Below are 10,865 nucleotides of genomic sequence, written 5' to 3' on the forward strand. Positions count from 1 at the left end.
TTGAGGATGACAACGCATAATTAATAACACATGTGTATTATGTGTTACATGTTTTATGCTTACATGTTATATGCGTATATGAGAACATGATTGTTGTTGTTGTTGTGTTGTTCATTGCATTTCACTGTGTTGTATATGTGATTTTATACATGAATGCATGACACATGTTTTTGGATGAGAAAAACCACAAGCACTAATGTTGAATTATAATTGTGTGGCAAAACAACAGTTTTAAGTCGATTTCATTATGGTGTGAGTCGATTAAAACTCGTGTCTTTGCACAAACCTTTTTGAAAGTGTGCTGTGAGATTTTTCAAAGAGAAAGTTTTTCAAAACTATGATTTACACTGTTACATAGTCGACTATATGCGTGTTGCATTCGACTAAGTCTGTTACTGTTTTGAAATTATGTTAATGCTTGATATAACTGTCTAACATTTTTTGTGATATTTTTCAGAAAGTGCTATCTTGTGAAAGAGGAAAAGAGCTCCAAGAATCAAGAAGTGGCCATGGTGATCATCTCCTTGTGATTTCTTGAAGAACAAGTTTTCTGTGTATTGAAAGAGTTGATCAATTCTGCGCATTTGGGTGTAACTACGAGATCAGAGTTTACAATCTTGTGAAGATTGGATTGAGGTTCCCTGTTGTGACTACAGGAAGAAGAGCATGCGGCGTTCTTGACTTTGAGAGGTGTCTCAAAGGGTTTAGACAGTAGAAGAGGGAATTCTTGTTGCTGGTCTAGTTATTGTACTGCCTATATTTGATTAGAGGGTTAGAGAGGTGTTTTATATTTTTAACGTGAGTTCTCTATAAAATCCTTGTTGTAAAAACCTTGATCATTATAGTGCATTTGCTTCCCGTGGTTGAAAGGACACTAGATGTAGGCAGGTTGGCCGAACCAGTATAAAAAGTTGTGTTTGAATTTTCTGATCCCTACTCTTTCACTTTTAATCGACTTTACTTTGTACTCATTCGATTAAGTTTTCGCTGCATTACAAAGTCTTTTACCTTGCGTTTTAAGAAAGTTGTAAAGGCATCACTTTTTGCGAAAAAGATTTTAAAAGACTTTGTTTTTACGTTTCACCAATTCACCCTCCCTCCTCTTTGTGTGAGAAATTGAGTCATTCTATTTTAACAGACATTATTACATATCGATTTATGGTAGAAAAAAGAATTCAATCACGTGGCAGCCCGCATAGCCTGCTCTTCCTTCTAGATTTAAAAAAAAAGGTTGTTTTCTATTTGGCGTCATTTTTTCTTTTTTCCAAACTTTATACAAAAAATTCACATAATTATACTTTGAATTTTGATCTAAAATTCACATAATTCAAGTCATTCAGAGTTGTTTTGAATATACTCTAAGTTTTACCCTAAGCTTGGATGTCTAACTTGTATTTGAAAAGCAAACAAGTTCAACAATTGAGAAATGTGATAATTATTTATTATTCACACTTATTACAACCTTTTTATCAAAGATTTTTGTGTTCAATCTCATGGAAATATGTACAAATTGTGTTTAATTTTTCTTGAAGTAGTATAAGGGTTTTTATGTGTTTATTTTGAAGGAAAATGAAGATTGGAGAAGAATAAATAGTCACTGCCTACACCACTCCCCCGGCCAGCAATTTCTCTCGCCGAACTAGAGTATGAAGATCACTCGCTCAACGAGTGGATTAGCTCACCTAGTAAGCCAACACTTTAGAGCACTCGCCCAACGAGTGATGCAGTTCGCCTAACGAGTTGTCATTTTTGGGCACTAACCAAACGAGCTCTTATACTCGCCCAACGAGTTTTGGACTTTTTGGAACACTTTATAAAAGTGTCAAGAACAAAAACAGAGGCATGTTTTGGAAGGGGGAAAGCTACAAAAGCTTAGAGCCTTGAGTTTAGGTGCTTCCATTGTGCAAGGACTCCATCATTTCAACTTCATCTTGCTTCCTAGATGTATAATAGTAGCTAAACTCCATTTCGTTACGATTGATGTAATGTATCGAAACTCTATTTGAAATTTTCTATGCAATGCATTATCTTTCATAGATATTACGTTCTATTCTTATTATTCATGTATATGATGTGAATCTGTATTATTTTAGTGGTTTTAATCATTGGAAATGCTTTGAAACCATGGATATAGGTAGAACAACCAAGTGAGTTTGATTCTAGACATAGATTGAAGCATTTGGTCATTATAAACATCGTGTTTAATATGAATACTGTGCTTGAAACATCTAAGGAATTAGGTTTTTTACATAAAGATTTAGACCTTGTCATTTAAAGGATTAGAGGCATATATGCTTATGATGTTAATGCTTGATTATGTGACAAATATATTGTGTATAATGAACCAACCCTAGTGAACCAATACCTGGATTTATTTCATAATTTATATATTGAAAATTTATGTTTTTTTGTTAAAAATTCATTGATGTTCATATTTCTTGCCAAGATTATTAAATAACCACAATTAGTTAAATCAACATAAATCTTTTGGAAAAAACGATACTTGGATTTTTTATATTACTTGTACGATTTGGTACGCTTGTCAAACCTTCAACAATTATACAACAAACAAGTTCAACAATATCAATATCAATATCAACAAGTTCAACCCTCTTGAAAACGAAAACGAAAATGAAAACTAACCTTCTTGAAGGTCGGTTCGTCAAAATAAAGTTTTTCAACGTGAAAGAAAAACGTGCCTATGAAGGAGAACATGAAACCAATAGGTCAAAGCAAACGAAAATCATACCTAAAATAATTAATCAACATGCATTTGTATAAAATGAAAGAAATATTACATGCGCGGGTCTCATGCGAAGATAAAGTGAATGAATTTTCAACTTCCCGCCCAAATTTTTATTGAATTCACTAACATATAATATTTGAAAGGTGATATTCTAACGTCTTATAACCTTTAGACGTCTGAAACTAAGGCATTTTATGCAATACGTGAGTACATTTTCACCTTCGTTCCAAAGATTTTTGAGAAATTGACCCAATATCACGTCAAAATTCTCAATTTTTTGACGTCTAACAACCAATTGACGTTGAAAAAGTCTAAATTGAACTTCTATTTACAAAAATACCACCGGTCATTTTTTATGTTGGCATTTTTTTTACGTTGAATGCGAGACGTTGAAGCCTTATTTTGCACTAACAAATGGAAATCGCGATGGTCAAAATGAAGTATTATGTCTTATGAATTTGGAATAAAAATGTCATTCTAATCTAATGGTTAACAAAGAAAAAAATAAAATCTTTACCAAGGGAACTCAAAACTATACAGTATATGGAGATCTAATTTTTGTACTAAAATGTGAGAATTATTTCTCTTAGCATAACCTTCAATTATAAATCTCATCAATCATAGTGGAGAGAAATATTTTAATAATACTCTCTAAACATTTTAGCCTAATCCAATTGTTTTTGTAAACTTGTTGAAACCTCTAAATTCATCGTGACGTTTCGCTCTTAGGTTGCTGCGAAGGAGAACCCAGCCTCTATTGCTTCGAAGGAGAACCCAGCCTCTACGATCCCCACCGTGATGACAATGTGCCGAATCCAACCTCTCCTCCTTGCGAACCTCCCAGAACTAAGACACAGGATGACTACTGACAAGGATGGCGGTGACAGCGTTGGATGGTGCGACGGCTAGGGTTTCTTGGAGAGAAATTAGGGTTTGTCTGGAGATGGTGATGATGACGTGTCAAGGTGGTAATGTGGAAGAGACTTTTTTTAAAAAAATTTAAATTAAAAAATCATTTAAGTCCACATATTAACGTCTTTGCGTGCCACGTGCTTATTAGATGTCACATTGGTATTTGCACCGTTATGTTTTTAATGGCGTAAGCGAAAAAGACTGGATTGAACATTTTTTAACGAAATATGGGGTCTTACTGAAATTTTTTAAAAGGTATGATTACTTTGAACCAAACCCCTAAAAGTACGGATCAAATGATGTATTAAACTTTTTTTATATTAAATATTTAACTATGAAATTTAAATACGATTAGTAACTAATATGAAAATAGAAAGGATGTTACACTTTTGGTCTTAAATATTCATTTACAATTAATGAGTTTCAAACCTTCTCTTAATGGGATAAGTTTTCAAACTTTATTGTCTTGCATGGACTTATACTCTTTATTCATTACTTCAATCTCTTTTTTTGAATTAGGATCTTGCATGACTTTGCAAAAGTTGGTTGGATCATCTCCCAACATATCATTATTTTCCTTATTTTCTTGGAGAAATACCACATAATCATCTACGAAAGAACTTTTTTTTACTTTCATGGATTTCCACAAAGATATTAGCTCATGAATACCACATATGATTATTAAGAAACCAGACCCACTACGCCTTTCCCGTGCCTCCACCACTACAAGCCTTGGATGCGGGAATGAGAAACCACCATGGCTTCCCCGTGACTCCAAACCCATCGCCATGTGCAATGAAGAAGAAAAAGAAGATTGGTTTGATTTTGCTGAATTAGGTCATGGGTTCAAAATCAAAAAATGGGAAAGTCAATTGGGGATTCAAAAGTAAAGTAGTTCAAAATTGGGAATTTTTCAAAAACCAATTAAAAGAAAAATCGTAAATTTCAAAATTAGGGTTACTACAAAAATTAGGTAAAAACTTATTATGGTTCATGCAATTTAGGAACAAGCACTAAGGTAGTCAAAGAAAATGATAGTGGTTATTTTTGCTTATACAAGCGAGGCACTTTTTGCCTCGGTTCAAAATCGAGGCAAAAAATGGTAGGATTTTTGCCTCGGTTCACAAGTAACTGAAACAATAGAGTTTTTCCTTTTTCTATATTTTTTGACTGAATTTTCGCCTCGATTCCTACTGAACCGAGGCAGTATGTGAAGCCCTACTGTCTCGGTTGGGACCTGAACCGAGGCAATAGAGTGTTTTTTATTTTTTATTTTTTTTACTTTTTTGCTAGATTTTCTGCCTCGATTGTGACCTGAACCGATGATATAGTGGACTTTCTGCCTCGGTTATGGTCACCACCGAGGCGTATTCCTTTGGATTTTTTTAAGAACATGTCTGTTTCTTCAACATTCCCAATTGCAGAAACACACCTGCATATATTTAAATACCCAGAACAGTCCAGAATAATTTAGAAGCATATATTTTCAATATAAATTATATTAAAACATAAATCCATTCAATGTAATCATAAATCAACTTCTTAGAAGCATAAATCAATTTAATGTAATCATAAATCAATTTAGAAGAATAAATCAATTCAATGTACAAAGTTAAACTAATAATAAATATGCTGAGGTAGAACTTACTATATCCTAATATCTACATAATATTATAGAGTTGAATTACATATTTAACAAGTACTTTCCTTATGTTAAGGGACTTCTCTGGAATTGAAGTAGTAAAATTGAATCTCTACATAAAACACAATGATTTCAATTAGTATATATGAAATGTAAACTATAGAGAAAATAAAATTCAAACCAAAATATTACCGTTTCCTATCCACTAGTAACACGTGCACGAATAATGGTCATCATCCAATACATGATGTAATAACCACAGTTATATGACCCGGTTTGTTTATTACACTACAATATATCATCATAATTATAAAATGTTAAGTAACATCATTGGAATGGTACAAAATGTAACAAAGTATGGACTAAAATACCAAACCTTAAGGGCCAACCATGCAAGCTTTTTAGCTTTAGCAGTTGATCTCCCAGAAAACATCATATGTTTTGTTAGGGAACTATTAAAAAAAAATTGCTTTAGCATACATTTATATAACAAAGACAGTTCAAACATTGAGGTTCTTACCAATCTACTACTTGTCTAAAGGGGTTGGGAGGAGACTTACATGATATACTAAAATCGTACAACAGTGTTCTCCGGTATGGAGATCACAAGTAGCTGTCAATGACGCCTGAAATTGGTAATAACTTCATTGTCATATACTAAAATCGTAAATGAAACTTTAAAGTTAACAAAATTCACTTACCCAAGTAAATATAGCTCATTCCCTATTGCAAATCAGCTAGTGATGTATGCATGGATGTCATCAAATTTATTTCCTTCGTGAGTCATTTGGGGGTCAATGAACTCATATACATCATTAAACCCCATCTTGTTACTTACACCAAAATATACCTGTAATGAAGAAATGATCTGATATAGTAACTTAATAAATCAATCTTATATAAAAAAGTTCTCATAAACTTACATCATCCACAACTAAATGAGTGAAATACTAATCTTTTCTCTCCCTGACACAAGCTCCTTAACATTTTGTTGATGCAAGTACAATAGGATCTTAGTGTGTCTTCCAAATGTAGTAGAATCCCATGGTACAATCATCAACGTATATACAATGATGTTACAAAGCTTGTCTAACGCACCAAGAGGGTCGTCCTCAGATAAATGAGTCTTCTTCGGTGTAGGACTTTCGTTTTTTTTTGTCTACTATTACATGAAAACATGGTTATGTTATGACGTCAATAAGAAGTAAAGTTTAAAATTGGGAAGTATATAGTAGGAGTTTTTACCGGGGGTTAGATACAACACCAACCAAATGTCTAGGTCAGGTGATGAAGCACTTAAATTCCTGTGCCACAGTCACAAACTCCTCTGTAGGCAAATGAACAAACGCATCTGGTATGACAACTTCATCGACCGTGACCTTGACCTCATCTTCTCCTAGCTCCATACCATGCACTACAATGGATGCCTCATAGACTTTGCCACGAGCCACTAGCATGGTCCCAGTAGGATATAGAATATATAGCTGACATGGACGAGTATCATCCATGTCGTCCCCTAAAGCACTAGCAGTTGAGAAACTTCCTTTGCCGCTTCGACTTGTCAAATTAATTGTTAGGTTAGACAAAAAGTAAATTAATAAACAAAAATTGTTATTAAGTTTACCTATAGGAGGCACAACATGTTCTGCTATAGGAGATGGCAGCGAACACATGCCATAACTCTCAAACTGCTGAAACTGGCGCATAACCATTTCAACGACTTCATCATATAACTCTGCCCTGACCTTTATTGTGATCTCCTGCGTGATCTCCTTTCTGATGTCTTATTTCAGCCTTTGTTCATACTGTTTACTTAATCCGTATGAAGATGGACGCGAGGAAGACCCAAAGAACTGTTTAATGCCTATGTCAGTTCCAGCAGCATGCACTCGTCCTGTGTGCTTAAGTCGTCCAATAGTAGTGGCAAGAATATCCTGATGACCTTCTTGTGTGACCTTGGGAGCTCTGCTCAACCAAGGAGTCTTGTAACATAACAAAACTTCAAAATTATTTAAAAGATCTCTGTAATATATATATAACAAAATTATTGTCAAAATAAGACAAATGACATCTTACAATTCTTTTTTATATGTCTCTAGCACTGTCGGAAGTATAGGAGCCCGATGATCTTAGACGAGCTAACTTCCACTTCTCGTGTCGAGATGGTGGTGAAGGAGGAGGAGGGTCACCACCATTAGAAAGTGGAAGCCTACTATCTGACTTCTGCTTAATTATTTTTTCCTCAAGCTTTCTATATCCACAACGAGATAGTAAGTATGGATTTTTATTTTGAGCACTTATACCCTATGCTTTAGACCTTGTTTCCTGTGACAAAATGAAATAAATTTTATCATATAAAATTGGGGGAATTATGAATTGAATGATTTTACCTACACTTACCTGCCACAACTCGGATGAACCAAGTTGTAAAAACTGACGCCAAGTTTCTTCGTCTATTGCAGAATACTTTGACCCTAGAGTTTCATTTCTTTTTGCTCCAAATATATATATTGACGTCAATTTTTTCTTAAAACCCCAAAATCTTTCAGCAATTGCAGATAAACACCTACTCCTTAGGCTTGCGACATTTGGAATATCAAATGTCATCTACAATAAAGAAAGTAATAACCTTATATCAATACAAATTTATCAATATAAAGAAACTAGAATTTGGAGCAATATTGATTAACTTACTAATAGATCTTGCCAGATTATATTCTAATTAGCCTCAGATACATGGTCAAATGATGGATTAAGGATAGAGATACAATCACGTGCTAGTACTCCAAGGTAAGACCTAAAAACATTTGCATTTGGTCTAGATGCTACTCTGGTGACCACATCAATAATGATAGGTGTTCTCTCACTTGCATTTGTTCTAAGTATAAGTTGTCTTAACCTCGTCGCTCCTCTGGTGGGTCTAGATGTGGGGACTTCATCCCCTGATGAATGTGGTGTCTCATCCATATATCTGTCACAATAAATAAGATGAAAGATTAATAAAAGACTTATAATATAACATATTATTTAAGAAAAGCCAGAAATTTTTACACAAATATGAAATTCATACATAATCATATGGATTAGACATATATATATTCTCTCATTGTGATATTCCCGAATTGCATGTACATCATCAACTAGAGGGTCGTCATCCAAATTTATTGTCATTTTAAATGGATAGTTGTCAGCAATATGAAAATTACTTAGATTCTCTTCTTTATGTTCATTTTTTTTCCTTGAAGATAGTAAATAATTTTGGTATTGAATCTCAAATAAGAAGCTAAGGTTAATTCAAAACAAGAAATAAACAAATAATTACATATGCAACATACAATATATTCAAGTAACAATATAGTCAAGCTATAATATATTCAAGCAAACAAATAATTACATAATTTGTTTTCAAAACTAAATTTGATAGAATGAATACTAAGACTCTAAGGATATTTAAAATACATCAACTTCTACTAAATAAGCTTCTAGATTCTTTACCTTAAGTGTTTAAATTGTTTTCACTTACGCTAATATTATGTGAATAATTATCTAAAATAAGGGAATCAAAGGTAACATTTCCCTTGTCCATCTTAATTATATTTTTTAACCCATATAGTAGTCCATCTTAATTATTTGAAAAACATTATCCTAACACCGGTTTTTTAATCTATATCCAATTTAGTTAGATTCTAATGTCAAAAATAATGTTGAATCAATATATAATATAATGTTAAACCAATATCAATATATCTAATTTTCTTATACACATAAAATAATACATATAATGTTAAACCAATATCAATCAAATACTACATCAAATACCATATATCAATCATAGAAAAGTGAAAATGTAAAGGGTTTTAAAACTTACCGTGGCGGCGACGGACGACAGCAAACGCAGTGGAGCAGCGGCGCAGCAACGGAGACGATGGCGAAAGCAGCGCTTCGAGAGAATACCCATGCAGTTCGCCCGAGAAATAGAGTCACCCAACTTAGATAGCACTTCGCCGGAGTCAATGGAGGCGCTGGTGGTGGACGAACTGTGGCAGCACGGCGATGGACACAGCAAGAAACCCGCGAGAGAAACAAAGATGGAGACTGCGAAGTGGAGATTTCTTTGCCTGAGAGAAGTGGAGGACGTGAAGACTTCGCATTTAGTGGTGTGTTTGGTGGTGCACAATGGTGGTGGAGGTCGTAGGTGAAGAAGAAGAAGGAGGGAGTGCGCGGAAGAAAAGAACTGTAAAATTTTTTCTCCTTGCTATAATTTGAACCAGCGAAAGAGCTACTACCTCGGTTTCACAAATAACCGAGGTGGTAAGCACACTACTAACTCAGTTCAACTGCTAATCGATGCCTAAAGAGCTAAAAAAACTTCAAAATAAATGTATATGTCTCGGTTGGAGGGCAAAACGAAGCATAAACATCCAATGACATCGGTTCGTAGAAAAATGAAGCAGTGGAGGTCGACAAAAGGGATTGGAACGTTCAGTTTCAAAGAATTTCAACAGTTGACAGGACCTACTGCCTCGGTTCTGCAAGTAACCAAAGTAGTATGTCCCCTTCAGATGTTTAACAGTTGAAAGGATTGACGTCGTGGTGAAATGCACAGATTTTTCTGCTTCGGTTGGCTAGAAACTAAGTTAGTATAGCCTTTAGGCCGCGGTTCAAAGCAGAACCGAAGCAGTAAGGCTTTGACGAAAAGTTGTCAGTCTGACTTGCTAAGGGTTTAGGTGGATTTGCAGAGGGTTTTATGCTTCAGTTTCGTAGATAACTGAGGCAATATAGTGCATACGCTTCGGTTCCCAGTGAACCGAGACGTATAATTTCGCCTTAATTACAAAAATGTCATCGCGTTTTAATATGCTTCAGTTTTATAAAAATCGAAGCGTATTATGCGCGTTAAAAGACTATTTTTTTACTAGTGAAGACTTAATTATGAATCTAACTTACTCTAATACTAATTGTTAGATAATACACCTAAAACATATGAATAATTAATAAACAATCAAACCCTACAATTAAACGAGCAATCCCTAAAACTTCATAGACAATAATCTCCAAACCTCCATAGAACACTATGTGGGAATATATTTGGATTGATCATTGAAAACAATATAAATGCAAAATAATATATGAACTTCCAACGGTAACTCCTGGTTCCCTCTTGATTTTATTTTCTTATGGAGATAAAAAGAAAGAAACAAGAAAAAAGAATATTTACGTTTCCTATATATGTGGATCATTACCCCTTTATGTTACTTTTGTCAATAATTTTTTTTAAATTTCAATATTTCTAATTTAATCCCTTGTTAAATTAAAACATATTTACGATCTCTACACAGTTAATATTTGATGAATGTATCTTTAAACATAAACTTATATTATTTAAATCATTTTAATAAATTAACTAATAAAATATAATCACCTTAACATATTTTATTATTATTCTTATTCTTATTATTATTATTATTATTATTATTATTATATATATATATATATATATATATATATATATATATATGCACAATTATATTTACGAACAATTATTTGTTGAAGAAAATTGGTGGC

Source organism: Vigna umbellata, chromosome 3 (assembly GCF_029865625.1).
Source record: "Vigna umbellata cultivar VRB3 chromosome 3, Vumbellata_1.0, whole genome shotgun sequence".
NCBI classification, from domain to species: domain Eukaryota; kingdom Viridiplantae; phylum Streptophyta; class Magnoliopsida; order Fabales; family Fabaceae; genus Vigna; species Vigna umbellata.